The sequence below is a fragment of the Acipenser ruthenus genome, chromosome 5 (genome assembly GCF_902713425.1).
Source record: "Acipenser ruthenus chromosome 5, fAciRut3.2 maternal haplotype, whole genome shotgun sequence".
In the NCBI taxonomy this organism is placed as follows: domain Eukaryota; kingdom Metazoa; phylum Chordata; class Actinopteri; order Acipenseriformes; family Acipenseridae; genus Acipenser; species Acipenser ruthenus.
This window is the reverse complement of record NC_081193.1, coordinates 87,008,444-87,026,289: the sequence shown is the minus strand read 5'-3', so window position 1 is coordinate 87,026,289 and position 17,846 is coordinate 87,008,444. Positions and strand designations below refer to the sequence as shown.

Below are 17,846 nucleotides of genomic sequence, written 5' to 3'. Positions count from 1 at the left end.
GTCTAAATGCTTCATTTTCAGGGAAGAATCAAATTTGGAAAGAAAGAAAAATAAAATCTTTAAGGGTAAAACAAAACCAAGAGTATAAGACAATTTGTAGAGTACTGTAGTTGTGTAATTTTACAACAAACTTAAAACAAAGGCAAGAAGAAAAATAATCTGACTGGTAAATAATATATACACCACATATGTGTAGCAAACATTATGTCCTGCTTTGTGTGCAAGTATTGAGTCTGTGGTACAGTTTTCAGTGATTTTACCGGGGCTCAGATTGCACAGGCTTCTCCCCAGCCGCCTCTGGTATAACGTTCTATTCCCCCAGTTCCCATTTGTATGTTTTTGTTTAAGGTATTATGCATTGAAATTCTTTTATATATTTGACTTGTTTCCTTTTTTCCCTGTAATGAAAAACAGCTCTGTTATGGGCCGAAGATACAGCTTACCCTGTTTGGAGTTTCTTTAGGGTGGGCCCCCAAAGAGAGCCTTGCCAGATGCACCTGAACTCACCAGTGTGCAGGCTCACTGGTGCGGCTCACCCTCTCCACTGCCTTTGTTCTGATCCAATCCAATACACACTGCTGCTGCAAGCTTTTCGTAACTTTGTGTCCATATTTCAGTCTGCCAGTTACATTTACAAACGCATCTCTAAAGTATGCAGAGGGCAGAGACACCTACTGAACCAACTGAAATAAAAGATGTATTGACAGCACTTGATAGCGAATAGCCATCGTCATTCAGATAGAACACAGCGTGCATCTTGTACAGGGGCCCAAATTTGTAGGATGTTAAACCAAGGCCCTATTTACTCTTTGAGCACTTCAAACATTAAATCACAACACAATTCAATAAATCTCCAATAACTCCTAACCTGGCCCCTTGAGCCTATCTGCGCTGGGTAAATACCTGCAATAAAGTAGATCTAGTAAATCTATAGTGAGGTGGCAGATTAAACAAAGTTGAAAAGAAAATAAACAGCCAAAAAAAAAAAAAAAAAAGATTCTTGTTATTTTTTTTAGGGCTTGATTATTAAAACGTATCAATAAAGTCAAACCTGTCTGTGCTGTTGTGCTTGCCCTTGACACCACAAAAGCAGTGAAGAGCACCTTTCCTCTCTGTTTATATAATCATTCCCAGCAACACAATTTAGCAGAGAGTATCTGGTTAATTACATTAATGCAACACAATACTCTATTACACCCCCCCTGCAGTGCACCATGAAAATGAGTGATGATGCAACACAATTGCCTTCAAAACAAAACAATTTAGCATCCGCATGTGTGCTGGTTAAAATTGATTTAATACTGTACATAATACTCCTCTAAAAACAGGTATTTACATCTGTATGTCAAAGAGCTTGAAGATGTAATTTCAGCCTACTGCTGTATGCAATAGCAGGATTATTTGTCTCAAAGAGTATGACGTTGATGGGTAACTGCAGCTTTGACAGAGAAAAAAAAGTATTTTAAGACATTTGTATATGAGGTTTAGTTGGCATTGCTAATTACTGTAATAAAGCTATGGAAAGTGGTTGTGTGTACTGCTTTTGTAGAATCAAGAAATGGGTTACAGATTGTTGAGAACCACTCAAGCTTGGGAGCATCGTTATAAAGCAATCTTTCAAATACCACAGTTTAGATCATTCATTTTAGCCATTCATTAAGAGGATAAGAGGCCCTGCAATTCCACCCAGTGTCTGTGTACATTACTGTGAGATCTGGTACGTCCGAGTACTCGTACAGCATGTCAGCTGGCAGACCGCTAGTCTACGCAGATATGCTACATAAACACATAAGAAACTATTTGGAAAGAACTGTATATTTTTAAGCAGGTTATTCATGCATTGGTATTTGCAGTAAAAGAAAAAAAAAACTTTCTTGCTCTTAGAAATGTGCTAAATTATTATAAAGTCTCAAGCTTTCTATTTTTTTTTTCTTCAGAGCTTGGTTTATTTTTAACAGTTTTATTAGAATATGTTTTTTCTATGAGAAATCTGGCCTGTTTTTTTATTTACATATTTCCAGGTATGTATAACCTCGCTATCTGCGTATTTCATATCTGTATATAACTGTCTAAATATTTTGTTTTTTTTAAACTACATTAATAATTGAAATACAGTTGTTACAAAGTAAAATCTGTACGTGTGAAGCAGGTTTAAAATGGATATTGTAAACCGCATGAACTGTATGTAAACTATACCACATTATATTTAATCAGCAAACAGTTAGACTGGCAGTGTCTGGTTCAGGAGACTGTGTGGGATTCATTTCTACTTGTTCACTAGGATAGAGAGATGCGCTGCATCAAACACAAACAGCAATGAGCTGGTTAAGGTCCTGTAAATATTAAACTGGACACTTATCTGTTGCAGATGTAGAGAGTAAAGTGTTGTTTTATCTACACGTGCAATCCGAAAATGGATTCTGCATAATTATTAATATTGTGAACATTTGGCTTTCGGATAAAAGGCAACGTAGGAGAATCGCTCAATCAGGGGCCTCTTCTAAGCAGAATATGGGAACTGGGAGTTTTTGTGAATGAAAACAAAGCGTAGGGGCATAATGTAATGAGAATGCCATATCTAATGGCTTGTAGATATGTACCAGATGTACAGACACTACATCAAAGTGTGTGGTCTGATTAATTGATATGGTCAGGAGTTAAAACAACATGGCAATGAAACATGTAATTAATAGACAACGTCAGTAAAAGGAACTTAACTGAGAGAATAAGAGAACACAGCAGTGTACCAGAAAACAATAACTCAAAATGCTGTGTGTCACAGGCTCGGCAGAGCAGCTTTGTTATATCTTATTCAAGTTTCAGGTCTTTAGGAGGTAAATACCCATTTGGAAATGGTTACATTTCGCACTTGAAAGGGAATATACACATTACACGCATTAGAGAATCTAAAAAACAATGCTCACATCATTTTATGTCATTCCATTGAAAAAGAAAGAGTCAAATTTAGAGGGGAAAAAAAAAATGTATAAAATAAAAAGGAATAACTTGGCCAAAATAAATGCACTGCCGCTAACCAAATTAAAGCAAGCTGTCCAGTGCTATTAGTAGCTTACACATACTGTTTACCTTGAACTAGGAGCCCAACGTATTGCGATTTCAAGTGTAGGGTCAGCACTGCTGCTTTGTGACACCTGGAATCCCATCTGTTGGGGTTCAAGCCAAATCAAGATCTTGCTCAATTGGGTGCAAACTTCAACATGCATAACAGCTGAAGATATACTTCCAGGGCTACACATGTGAACAGAAGACTGGATTCAGAAAAACTCAAGCTTATTTCCAAAGCTGCTCACTGATGGTTTAGAAATCTTCAATTACAGCACTACTCCACTTTGATGGGAACTGGTTAGTTTGTTTGTCCCGTTATCCTGGTGTTGTTTTACAGTTAGTGGTCTTCCTATTTGAATTAACCCTACTTTCAAAGTGTACTTCCCCCTCTTGTAAGTCCATCTTCATTGTAAATGTTACTGTTGTACTGTATTGTGCTGCAATGTGCAAGGTTCCTTAATTAATTATCAGTATTCCACAGTGTAGCCAAGATGCTTTGTCCCCTTTTAATTTGAAACACCATTATAAAAACCCTTCACGTATAAATCAGAGAAAGCACGCTTTTTAAAATCTGTATTTATAATATGTGATTTGTATCCTTAGATGTACCCTACTTAGCTGAATACTTACAGGAAGTAAAAGCACTGTTTTCAACTACTAATTCAAATTTAAACCAACCTAAGAGCTAAACACAAAGATTATCAGCTTTGCTTCACTTTTATTTTGCTCCTGCTGGTTTACACACGGACACCCATCTTTAGATGGTTCAGTCTTGGCGTGTCTCCCTGTCTCCTCAGCGTTAAACCTGGAATGGCAGTGGGAGAGTTCTCTCTGCAGCAGGGAACTCACCTCATGGTTATCGTATGACTCTGGGTGGATGCAGGTCTGATCCAGTGGGTTGAGCTGCTGGGCAGCGCTGCCTGTTGTTTTGCTCTTGCTTTTCTTGCTGGGTGGTTTCCCAGCTGCCCCCCCAGCACCTGTTACACTCGGGACACCCGCTCTGGATGCCTGACCTCCCGCCTCGACGGCACTCTGCTGACTGCTGGGAGGAAAAACACAAAAATACAAAGAGGAACATTTAGAACTGGCGCCTATTACCACACATTCACACAAACAAACAAAACAGACCGTCACATAGGGAGAATGCTATGCCGCCATCCACTGCTAGGGCTGTTGGTGGGTCAGTAGGTACAGTATTGCACTCAAGCATCTGGGCACAAACTCAAATGTTGCAAAATCTACTAAAGAAATACCGTACCCTGCTATCTCTGGTACATGACACTGACGTTCTGGCTGCCTCTGCAATCTCAGGTCACAGAACAGCAGGAAAACATACCTCTGTAGAAAGTAGTTCTCAGGTGGCATTAACAGAACAGCTTAAGGTTGCCTTATGGCTTGGTAAAAGGGATCCACAGGGTCAAGGCACAACAGAAACCTCAACCCCATACACTTCCACCGCAGAAACACATTCATGTTTGTTTTGTATTTGCATCCTAAAGAAGTACTCCAAAGATGTGCTTTGCTGACGTCTCTCTAGACCCTCTTTGCAATAATTGTTAGTACACGGAACACATGCATAGAGGCACAAAAGAAGAAAACGAGAAGTGATGCAGACGCATGCTGAAGTGAAATATATTATTCTGTTAGACAAAAGACGACGATCTAGGCTTCTGGAGACTCCCTGATCAAACTTAAATCAGGATGAGGAAGGAAACTGAAAGAGTGAGCACATTATTATTATTATTATTATTATTATTATTATTATTATTATTATTATTATTATTATTATTATTATTATTATTAACAACCAAGATATGGTAGGCTTGGTGGTCCAGTGGTTAGAGAAAGGGGCTTGTTACCAGGAGGTTCCCAGTTCAATCACAGCTCAGCCACTGACTCACTGTGTGTGAACCTATTGTAAGTGACTCTGCAGCAGCAGTTGTGATGCATAGTTTACCCCCAAATCTTTGTAAGTCGCTTTAGATAAGTGTCTGCTAAACGACTAATTAATAATAATATTAAGACATTAAAAAAAATTAGGATGGGGGTGGCAGGACAAAGTAAAACAATGCCAAGATGAATAAAGCTATAAAGGATACTGTTAATCTTGAGATAACTAGTATCCTTTTATCTCATCTCCAATTTGCCTCCTAGGTTTGTAGATTGCCTAAAAATTTATTTTGTGTCTTGCAACTGTTACACAATGCCCCCCTCACCTCCTTTTGTAAATGATACCCCAAAATATCAAGGGCCTCTTTCCTATGAAAACAAACAATACACAGGAAGTGTGCACAGGTGCTATTTGAGCCTGTATATGTCGCTGCAGTTTGGGGAATGGGGAATAATTATAAATAACATGTTGTGATGTGTTTGTGTTTATTGGTTGTGTTTAGTAAAGGTAAGATACTGTTTACATTTATTTTCTCATTCAGTTGTGTGTCAGGGGGCTTTTGGTCTCCGGTGGGGTTAAGCTGTGATTTCCACTCATTTTCTTTAACTGCTCTACTAACACCTCATTAAGTGATCCCTATTGTATTCCTAATCACTCCCACTTCACTTCTGAACCCTGTAAGAACTCCAGGCAAGCCCAAGACCTTTTCAATTCCCTCTGCACCCTGAGCCAACCAGCTCCAGCCAAGGAGGCTACGGTTAGCTAGGGCTTACAGAACAAACAAACAAACAAACAAAAATAAATACAAACTGCTTACTCTGCATAGGCTTTCATTTTGCCAGCACCTTTTAATGCTTAAAAAAAAATACTGATAAAAAAAAAAAAAAAATCCAAGAAAGTTTTTATGAAGGCATTTCAAATTAAAAGGGAACAAAAAAAAAAAAAGCAGTCTTAGTTGTATATGATATAATGTTTACTGGCCACATATAACACTGTGATGTACTATATTAGATTGCTTAAAATGAAATGTCAATATTGAGTCAGACGGTTATCTTCTCTGAATCCACAATCCATTATAAAAACAACAGTGATGCTGAATAAAAGTGGTACAGACCAGCAACAGAGTCTGCTTGTGGGTATACCAAGTAGCTTCACATTCAAGGTTTTTGTTTTTTTAAGCCCCTTGCCTTTTTATGATGTGTGGACCTATTCTGCTTATCATTATAACTACTTAAACTCTGTGTTTTTTATTATATAAGTTGGTAAGTGTCAAGGTACATGTGAAACATAGGCTGGACCAGCCAATTTGTCTTTTACAGAAGTAAGAGCCAGCGCCATCTAGTGATCTGCCACTTTGGCTCAAGTCTGCTTTTGTTTTGCTGGCAACACCCCAAGTACACTAGACGGTACTGGCGCTTACTAATATGAAGACACTCTGGCTGCCTACCTTACATATGTCTATGGCAGACACCTGAAACTGAATCCTGAATCTTTTGTCAAAGCACCACAACACAGACATGAACAAACAACATTTGAGCAATTGAAAAAAAAGAAAATGCGACTTCAGGCTGCTTACTCTTTAAAGATCTGCATGTATATTTATAAGTAACTTGTCATCTTCAGATACAAACCATATTTCCTCTTCATGTTTGGAAACATTTGGAACAGCAAACGTTTTATGAATAAGCTAATCATACCTGCAAATGCTCTTTAGGTTTTCTGGGTTAATTCTTATGAAACCAGCGCACTGCTGAAAGGTTGTTGGACCCACGTCTTTGACTTCTTTCAGCTGTCCGCGGTTTATAAATGGTCCATTCTTCTCATGCCACTCCATGATGTTCTTAGCTCTACCAGCATTGAGCCTTGCAACATGCCTGGTCAGAGAAAGAAAAACAAGCTGCTTAATATATTGAGAGCGGTGCACTTAAATGAAAGACTAATCAACACTCTACTCTGCACAGGTAACAATCTGGAATGAAAATATAAAGCATTCCAGACATCATAAATATATACAGGCGCACCCCACTTATAACGGATCCTGTTAGAACGGAGTTCTGTTTACAATGTGTTGAGGAGGCATGTCCCAGCCAAACAACACGGGTTTTAATAGGGAATTACTCTGGTTGAAACAGACTCGTTTATAACGTATTTATCGTTTAATATGTACAGTTTTCCTGTTCCACAGGCAGGTCTTTTGTGTTTAATGCGTACAATTTTCCTGTTCCACAGGTAGATATTTTGTGCAAATAAGGTACATCCGGGACAGTAAATGACAGTCACGGCAGCATTTGACATCAAAGGAGAAATCATTACAGCTCATCAACCTTTGAGAATGACTACCAATAAATGAAAAGCGCTTAGTATCGAAGATAAAATTCCATTTCCTGTGGTAAAAAAAAAGTTCAAATGAAGAGCAGAGACAAGATTGTGAGGCAGTTTGCACAAGGCAGGAGCAAAGGTACCAAATGAACGTCTACTTTTGCCCAAGTAGAGAAGCACTGCTTCAGTGGTTTAAATCAGCCCGTACCAGAAACTTACCATTGAGCCGTCCTATCCTTTACGAAAAACCTCAACTTGCTGACGCTTTGGGCTGTGAAAACTCCAACAGCACCGGCTAGCTTGAGAGATGGAAGAAAGGGAATGGCATCATTTTAAATCATCAGTGTGGGGAGGCCGCCGACGTTGATAAAAATATAGTTGATACGTGGGTCCATGGTGTTCTCCTGACAATGAAAGCCGATTGGGATCCGAAATATGCCGATGGAAGTACCCTTTTATGTCACCTTTTACAAAACATTGTCCTTTTCTGGTGAAAACTGCAGTGGAGGAAAAAATGTAAGGAGAGACTTACTGATGTTTTGTGCAAACAGGAAGTTAGCGAAAACGAAAACGAATGGTCATCGGCAAATCTCCAAACCCTCGCCGCATGAGGAGTGAAATCCCTATCTGGCATTTACAAGGCTAACAAGAAAACTTGGGTAACTTCTGCTTTATCGGAGAACTGGCTACTGGTTATCCCCGAGACTGGGACAGAGCGTTACAGTGCATCATCTTGTTCATCTTGTTATTCTTCTGGACAATGTCCTTTTACACTTTATTCTGAATTTATGCTTTTGTAATATATATTAAATCTTAAAAGCAAGGTCAGTCGTTTATTCCAAACCCCGGTTCTCTGCACTGACAGATATATAAAGCAGCTTTAAACCCGTGTTTATGGCCACAGTCATAGGAAGCACTTTTGAAAAACATGTTTAATATAAAATGAAAATAAAATATATTATTTATAATAAGTTTAAAATTACATCTAAAATCCATGTTTTTAGAGCATTTTAAATAGTTTTCAAACTAGCACTGTTTTTCTATTTTTCAAATTGGGAGCACATGCATGTACTTCAGAGGATCAAAAATGAGTTACTGGGCATTTCATATGACAGTTTAATTTGTCATATTACATTCTAATGACAAAAAGCACAGTGTATATATGTAGATTTATTTTGGTAGCAAAAAATCAACATCAGTATCCTTCGACGTTGAATTTCAATATGCATCGAAATACATATTGCAATATTGTCTTAAGTATTGCAATATATTGCAATACAGATCTTTAGTCCCAATACCCACCCCTTGTGAATTCAGAAGACATTTTGAGTGGAAAACCCGATGCATAACCGATATAAAATGAAAACTACTCAATATTGATTTATGACGAGAGATATGGTAATCAAAAATGTAATGTTGAAAAAGATATTGCAGGAATACGTACAACACAGCAGAAAGTTAGGAAAAGTAATGAATTGTGTTTTAAACCCTACAGTAACATGTTAAGGCATTTAAATACAAAGTCTGAGGATAGGCTGCAATTCAAACCCAGACCCCAGTATCTGATCCCCACATTAGCTGTAAAACTGCAGGCAGCTCAGTTAAACCTATAGCATACCAAGCACTGAGTAAGCTCAGTGAAGAACCCTAAATCCAAAGGGATTAGCAACTACAGTAAGTTGTTTCTTGGTAGCTTTGTACAACATTAAAAACCTTTTATTCCTTACCGAGAGTCTGCCTTTGCCATTGCACTCAATTCAAAATAGGGCCTTAGGTCTCAAAGAAATAACTCTTTTAAAGAGAAAGACAAACAGATGTCATGCAATCTAACTAATTACAAGCTGAACATGTACTAAACTATGCCAGTTAGCAAGAATGAAAGCTACGCCCCCCCTCTACCCGAAGGCCCCAAGCACTGAAATAAATAAACAAACAAGTCCACTTTATTAACTCACACAATGGTAATTCACTTTGAACAACACTTATTTTTTCTAATTTGACTTTTTTCCAAAGGAACCCTACAGTATGTGTCATCAATCTAAAGGCAGCACCACATCCTTCTTCTGTACAGGTGAAACACTGTCTGAACATGTCATTCTCATGTCGCTGGCAATGTAACACAAGACCCATTTGCACTAGCTGAGTAGAAGCTGGATGGCAGACTAAACAGAGACTGTGTGATCCTGTGCCATGTAATTACTGCCAGTGGAAAGTATTCAGCCTACCTCATCAGGGTTTCAGAGCAGATGTTAATATCCACTCCAACAAAGCTGACACATTCTTCAACCACACTGGCCAGGGCAGCTTTCAGCAAGGGCTGCGACACGTCATGCTGAAAGATGAAATACACGTTATATATATATATATATATATATATATATATATATATATATATATATATATATATATATATATATATATTACTGTATTCTAAATCATTTCACTGAGAGGCCACAGTCACATCTGAGAAGCTTACACTACTTTTTTTATTTATTTCTGTGTAATTGTACATGCATTACATTTTAGCTAGCACAGTGTACAATTCCATTAATCTTATTATCATCCACGTCCATTTGCTATGCAAGTCTCACCTGTGCAGTTTTGGGAAAAAAAGTGTTCTAGCAAAAACGTAATGTAGGTACACCAAAAATGTGAATAACTGATAAAAAATCTATTATACCAGGACCATCCGGACTACAAATCCTTCTTCAGATGAACGGACTTCAGAAGGGTTGATAATTCATTTTTTGTTTTTATTAATTATTCCCATTTCTGTGTAACTACATTACCCTTTTCTTATTTTTTATATTATATATAGTGCCTGACTGGTAACATTCTACTAGGTTAATTAATTTATTGCATTTATATAGTGCTTTTTATACAAAAGTATCGCAAAGCACTGTACAGTACATAGCAGAAAAAAAAGAACAAACCACAATACATTTGTATAGCATGTCACACATACAACTGCCACAGTCAGACCATTTAAAACAACAGATTTAAATAACAGTACAAACTTAATACAAAAGCAGCATAAGAAAGTAATTTTATAAAAGTGCGTTTTTGGTCTTGACTTGAAAACTGTAACGGTCCCAGCTTCCCTGACAAACGAAGACAGAGCATTCCATAATTTAGGAGCTCTACAAGAAAAAGCCCTACCTCCTGTGTTGCTTTTGTTGACCCTAGGAAAACCAGCAGCCCCGCATCCTGTGATCACAAGTGCGGTTTGGAAGATACAGGATCAGTAACTCCTGCAAATAACTAGGTGCTAATCCATTCAGGGCCTTGTAAGTTAACAGCAAAATCTTAAAATCAATTTTATACTGCACAGGGAGCCATTGTAAAGAGGCCAAAATAGGGGTAATATGTTCACTTTTTCTCTTAGTCAGAAAACTTTAATAAAATTACTAATTTTTAGTAAACAAAAATTAAATAAGCTGCAAGTGGGATACCACACGTTTTGGGACACCAGGAAAAAAGTGCATTAAAATAATCAATTCCAGATGAAACAAAGGCATGCATTAGTCTCTCGGCATCAGATACGGAAATCTGTTTGACTATATTTCTCAAGTGGTAAAAAGATACTTTAGTAACTTCCCTAATATGAGTCTCCAATAACAGATCAGGATCAAAGATGACCCCCAAACCCTTAATTTCTTGTTTAAGAGACTGCAAGGGTCAAGTTCATGTAATCACACATTTCTTTTAGTTAGTTCTGTGATTCCACTAGCATAACCTCTGCTTTGTCTGAATTCAACATTAGAAAATTCTGCGACATCCAATGCTTGATATCTGTAAGGCAAGTAGCTAGTAACACCCAGGCAGAAGAAATTCCTGAAGACTATAGGAGGCAGTGTGGTCCAGTCTTCAGGAGGCTGTGTGGTCCAGTGGTTAAAGAAACAGGCTTGTAACCAGGAGGTCCCCGGTTCATATCCCACCTCAACCACTGACTCATTGTGTGACCCTGAGCAAGTCACTTAACCTCCTTGTGCTCCGTCTTTCGGGTGAGACGTAGTTGTAAGTGACTCTGCAGCTGATGCATAGTTCACACACTCTAGTCTCTGTAAGTCACCTTGGATAAAGGCATCTGCTAAATAAACAAATAATAAAACTACATGTAAGGAAGGCATTCAGACAGAACCATCTTTAATTGGGGAGGTAAAATCGGCATTATTGGAAGCTGTCTGTGGTGTTCCACAGCGGTCCATTCTAGGTCCCTTGTTGTTTTCATTATATTTGCTACTGTTAGGTGACATTATCTGCAGACACGGAGTGAACTTACATTGCTATGCTGATGATACCCATATTTATCCCTAAAGCCAGGAATTTATTTTGCCTGGGTGTTACTAGCTACTTGCCTTACAGACATCAAGCATTGGATGTCGCAGAATTTTCTAATGTTGAATTCAGACAAAGCAGAGGTTATGCTAGTGGAATCACAGAACTAACTAAAAGAAATGTGTGATTACATGAACTTGACCCTTGCAGTCTCTTAAACAAGAAATTAAGGGTTTGGGGGTCATCTTTGATCCTGATCTGTTATTGGAGACTCATATTAGGGAAGTTACTAAAGTATCTTTTTACCACTTGAGAAATATAGTCAAACAGATTTCCGTATCTGATGCCGAGAGACTAATGCATGCCTTTGTTTCATCTGGAATTGATTATTTTAATGCACTTTTTTCCTGGTGTCCCAAAACGTGTGGTATCCCACTTGCAGCTTATTTAATTTTTGTTTACTAAAAATTAGTAATTTTATTAAAGTTTTCTGACTAAGAGAAAAAGTGAACATATTACCCCTGTTTTGGCCTATTTACAATGGCTCCCTGTGCAGTATAAAATTGATTTTAAGATTTTGCTGTTAATTTACAAGGCCCTGAATGGATTAGCACCTAGTTATTTGCAGGGGTTACTGACCCCGTATCTTCCAAACCGCATTCTGCGATCACAGGATGCGGGGCTGCTGGTTATTCCTAGGGTCAACAAAAGCAACATCGAGAATAAAATAACTCTAGCCAGAGCTATTGCAGCCTGGGGGGACCCGCTTAACGGATGTGATTGCAAGCAAGAAAGCTGCTTTCAGCGATACAAATTTCAGCTCAGCTAAATGCAAGGGCTCAAATAGAGGCTTCATGAGTGCTTCCAGCACCACGTTAGGCCTCCAGCGAGGAACAATATCCTTCATAGGCAGCCAAAGCTGCTGAGCTCCTTTCAAAAATTGCCCCACCAGGAAGTGAGCTCTTTTTAACACGGCAAGCTGAAATAGCTGCCAGAGACCCTTAATGTAGAGGGGGGTGTCCTGTCGTGAAACAAGTCAAAACTGCCATGCGAGAGGCTGTGGGATCGAACCCCCGAGGCAGACACAACGTCTGAAAGACGCCCCACTTGTACCTGTACTGGGAACGCCAGTGCGGCGCACGTACTTGTTGAATAGGCACGCTTGAGGATCACATCTGAGACCCGGCACTGTTTGTTGAGGCAGATAGCATCCATGGACAAGAGCACTAAATTAGGCACCTGTACCAATGTGGCAATTGAAGCCTCCACTGGCAGAAATTGGGCCAGGTCCAGCTTCTCCACATCATGCACCCTATATAGGGTGTCCATAGATCAGGAAACAGCAGGAGCTGTAGCTGGGTGACCCCAAAAAGAAAATCCGGGTGCACTAAGGATGACACGGGAGAGGCGGTAGGCTTGTCATCAAAGATGGACTGCCTTGTCTCACCTTCTGTGGACTGGGACGGTTCGGTGACTTTAGCACCTGGGTGAGTACAGTACGGAACCAGTGCAGTAACCTCGTCCCAGGTTCAATAGCGGGTCGGGAACGGAGCAGGTCGGTGACCTCGGTACCATACGGTACGGGTCCACTGGTTCGCAGTTACCACAGGTAGCACTGTACAGGGATGCCCATCTGTGCAAGCTACTGGCAAAGCCGCTCAGGTCAGTACTCACACAAGACCGAGTAACGATGATGCAAAAGCTGTCACCAAAACAGCATCAAGATGCTGTGGTAGAGATTGCAAGCAACCACAACCAAAGACAGGCCTGCGCTTAGTCTTTGTGAAAACAGATAAACAGAATGAGAAAATAAATATTTTTCTCAACAAAATACAGTAATAACAATACTTTAAATTATACAAACTGTCTAGTAATTTTGGCCGAAGCCAAAACGAGAATAAAATAACTCCAGCCAGAGCTATTGCAGCCTGGGGAGAGAGCACAAAGTCAGCCGAGGCACAAGGCCATAGTGGGACGTAACAAACAACAGGCTGTAGTGCACAAATGCCTGTAATTAGTAAAACTAATACAGCAATTATTTTTAATATCACATATAATTTGTGTAATAATGCAATAAATGCAAACATCTATAGCAGAACAAGTAACAAGTACTTACCTGAATAGGCTCTCCTGTCAAGTCAGTTCTTTAAAGTCCCAGGGGCAGGTTATATCTTATTCAGGTTTCAGGTCTTTAGGAGGAAAATACCCATTCGCTAATGGTTAAATATTGTACTTCACAGGGAAACTATTTTACACTGTGGGCAAGCAACATATATAATAAGTTACGATGGAATGCAATTGAAGCCAAGAGCTGTTATACTGTAGATACACCGAGAGAGTGTTTCTCATTGCTGGTTGTTTCTCATTTTTTTAAAGTGGAATTTGAAGCAACATTTTTAGGGGGGAGCTGACCAACATCCTCCAAGGCTGGAATCGGTATTAACCAAAAAGTCCTTTGTTAGTTTTGATTGCGACTGAGGTGCAAAAAGAAAAAAACAAAATGTATCCAGCTATCTCCCCACACCTACTGAAGCACCAATTCCCCTTAACACCTTAAATACATTTGCATGTTTATCTACCGGTAAGCTGCCTGGCACCAGGTTGATTCCAATAATCAACAAATAAACTGTGTGACATAAGCAGAGGTTTCCTTCAATGTACTGCTCAAGTACTAGAATGTGTCTCTGTTGGATTGTGTTAGCATGCAGCTTCAGTCACAAGTCACAGACAAGGTGTCTAATTTGGTTGAAAGAGTCAACATGCCCTTATATTTGTCAAGTCATCTTGCCTTTAGTGGAACTGAACACATTGAAAAATATCTGCCTCTTCAGGATCTACCTAAATATAAATGGGGGAGTGTGCCAGGCAATGACTATCAGAAGCAAAAATAAAAAGAAAATAATTAAAAATAATTAAACAGTCATACAGCAGGTCCGAGATATTACACATTGTGGTCCATTTAGCATTGAATGCAAGGGCACAACTATTATAAGTATTACTTAGCCTTTCTCTTTTTTTAAGGGTTTGTAAATCCAAAGTTAATGGCTATGTGAAAAGAAAATGTGTCAGTGAAACAGTTAATTTCAACCATTTCAGTCCACTGTAAGGGAAGTATGTTGTGCTACAATATCAGGGAGATGTTTCAACTTTCACAGCACATGATTACGAAACAGACCACTCCCCAGTTCAAGCAAAAGCACACAGACATGGCACACAGCAAATGCCACACTTATATTACACCCTTTAGATTCCAGACTTGAACTTCCTAAAAATGGTATGAAGTGAATGACAGTCAGAATGACAGAAGGATTGTATTTTTGGTTAATTTTAGACAATTCTTAGAATAGTAACCATTGCAAGATGTTTTCTTTTTCTCATGTAGGATAAAATGACTCACTCTGTATGAATGACTGCCTTTCCATGACCCTTGTATTATTAATTAAAATGATTGCAATATTAAAACACTTATTTTAATGCCAATAATGCCGATGGCACTGCCTCTGGCAAAAAAAAAGGTTTAAAAGTTCAAGTTTTCAACCACTGTCTGATTGGGAAAATCCCTTTTAATTCGATGTGTTTAGAGCACAAGCTTGTGCCTGTGATGTCTGATAAAAGGAACATAATTTCAAACCTCCCCTTTTGAAGATTTCTGAGGTTTTTACATTGTGGTTTCTTTGTTGAGATACATACTGTACATGGCTTTGAAACGTTTTTATTATTTTTGTATTCTTCAAATATTTTTTTCTTTTTAAAACAACAATAAAGTATTATTGAAGAACAGCCTCAAGCAGAGTTACCTTTATCAATCACTTTGGTTTCTACAAAGAGACCTACATGCATATGTTTCTATATCTATCTACCTGTGTGTGTTTTTAAAGAGGTTTGACTGTATGAACCTTAAATATTAAAAAATCGTACGACACAATTTCAGTGAGCTCAAACATATCTTTATCAATTATGCATATAATTACTGCTAAATACCTATATTGCACAAGTGCGGACACTTGTTAATACAGTATGTATGGTTTACTACTGGCCCATAGCAGATATGTCTCTCAGAAGGCTCCCAGTTCACGGGTAAATCTTTGCTGGTCAGGACTAATCTCACCCACATGAGATACTTGCCTTCATAATTACAGCAGCATCAGGTCACAGTTGTATGTATCCCAAAGCATGCTGCAGATCTGGTATATACTGATGAATCTACACAACACTGCCTTTGTAATTCCTTTTGTATGCAGAAGCTTTTTCTTGCTTTTGTTACAGTTCTGTAGCTTTCCACCTAGATACTATGTCAAAGTTGGTCTTTGTTCCACACCTGTTCTAAACTGGTTTAATTAAACCATCCATCCAGACCCTGACATACTTCATTTCATGGCCCTCCAGGACTGGGATTGGACGCCCGTGTACTACGTTGTTAGAAATAATCTCCAATTAAAGAAATGCAAAAAAAAAAAAAAAAAAAAGCGCTGTTTATTCATTCAGAATTTGACACTCACATTCTTGTTTAAAAAAAGTTATTTTATATATTTTTTAAATTTTTTGGGTAACAGGCAAACAGACCGCTCTTGAATAAAACGAAGCTGCAGATTTTTTTTTTTATCTCTGTTTTTTAAACTCACAAAAATCCAACATGCCCATTTAAACTCAGCTGTCAGGAACTGCAGATAGACATGTTTCCAAAAGGAAGCCAAGGATCAATTTGCTCCAGCTGGCCAAAGTAAACTATTAATCTAATATATTAATACCAGATTTCTATAAATATGCGTACAAACTGCTAGTCATGCTTTCATTTCAGTAAAAAGAGGAGATCATATTTTAAATTGCTTATTTTTAAGCCCATTTTTACATACTTGACCTCTGTAAATTAGAACAGCTTTTCAGCATTTCAATAAGCTGTATGCAATACCTAGATTCAAAGGCAAAGTAAGAAGGCAATTTAAACAGTTCAGCTGTTCAGATAACCAGTAAACCAGTCTCAAATGTCACAGATTGGACAGAATAGCGATACGGGATGTAGGGAGAGTCCTAATATTCTACAAAGCAAGTATGGTTCTTAAAGTTTTGATTTCAAAGCCTCACTGGCCTTAAGAAATAATAAGCAAGTCTTATCGGACGCAATGTGACAAGCAAATGTGTCGTACAACACATCGCACCACAACAAAAAAAAAAACGTACTTTTGATACGAGCCGTTCACACTGCCTGTGATGCAATGGGATTGGTCTATTTTTGTGACTTTGTCATGCGGCATCTAGGGTACGGACCAATGAGGAACAGCTTCCCTTGCGCACCTTCAGTAAACAATGGTGGAAGAAAACATGTAGAAAACAGAAAGTACTGATTAGAGGAGAAACCTCAAAATGGAGCGAGGTAACCAGTGGTGTACCACAGGGATCAGTATTGGGTCCTCTGCTCTTCCTAATCTATATCAGTGACTTAGATTCTGGTATAGTAAGCAAGCTTGTTAAATTTGCAGACGACACAAAAACAGGAGCAGTAGTAAACATTGTTGCAGCAGCAACTGTCAAAATGATCTAGACAGCATTCAGACCTGGGCAGACACATGGCAAATTACATTTAATAGATAAAAGTGTAAGGTACTGCACGCAGGTAATAAAAATGTGCATTATAAATACCATATCGGAGATACTGAAATTGAAGAAGGAATCTATGAAAAAGATCTAGAAGTTTATGTTGACTCAAATGTCTTCATCTAGACAATGTGGGGAAGCTATAAAAAAGGCCAACAAGATGCTCAGATATATAGTGAAAAGTGTTGAATTTAAATCAAGGGAAGTAATGTTAAAACTTTACAATGCATTAGTAAGACCTAATCTAGAATATTGTGTTCAGTTCTGGTCACCTTGCTACACCTTGGCAGCAGTGTGGAGTAGTGGTTAAGGCTCTGGACTCTTGACCGGAGGGTTGTGGGTTCAATCCCAGGTGGGAGATACTGCTGCTGTACCCTTGAGCAAGGTACTTTACCTAGACTGCTCCAGTAAAAACCCAACTGTATGGGTAATTGTATGTAAAAATAATGTGTAAAAAATTATGTAATTGTATGTAAAAATAATGTGATATCTTGTAACAATTGTAAGTCACACTGGATAAGGGCGTCTGTTAAGAAACAAAAAGGATATTGCTGCACTAGAAAGAGTGCAAAGAAGAGCAACCAGAATTATTCTGGGTTTAAAATGCATGTCATATGCAGACAGGCTAAAATAATTGAATCTATTCAGTCTTGAAAACGCGGCGATCTAAATCAAGCATTCAAAATTCTAAAAGGTATTG

General features: G+C 38.4%; 1 pseudogene; it reads right to left on the bottom strand.

Annotated features, from left to right (window-relative positions):
• LOC117402854 (S1 RNA-binding domain-containing protein 1-like) overlaps window positions 1-17,846 on the bottom strand; it is a 52,063-nt pseudogene that overhangs the window by 7,456 nt on the left and 26,761 nt on the right.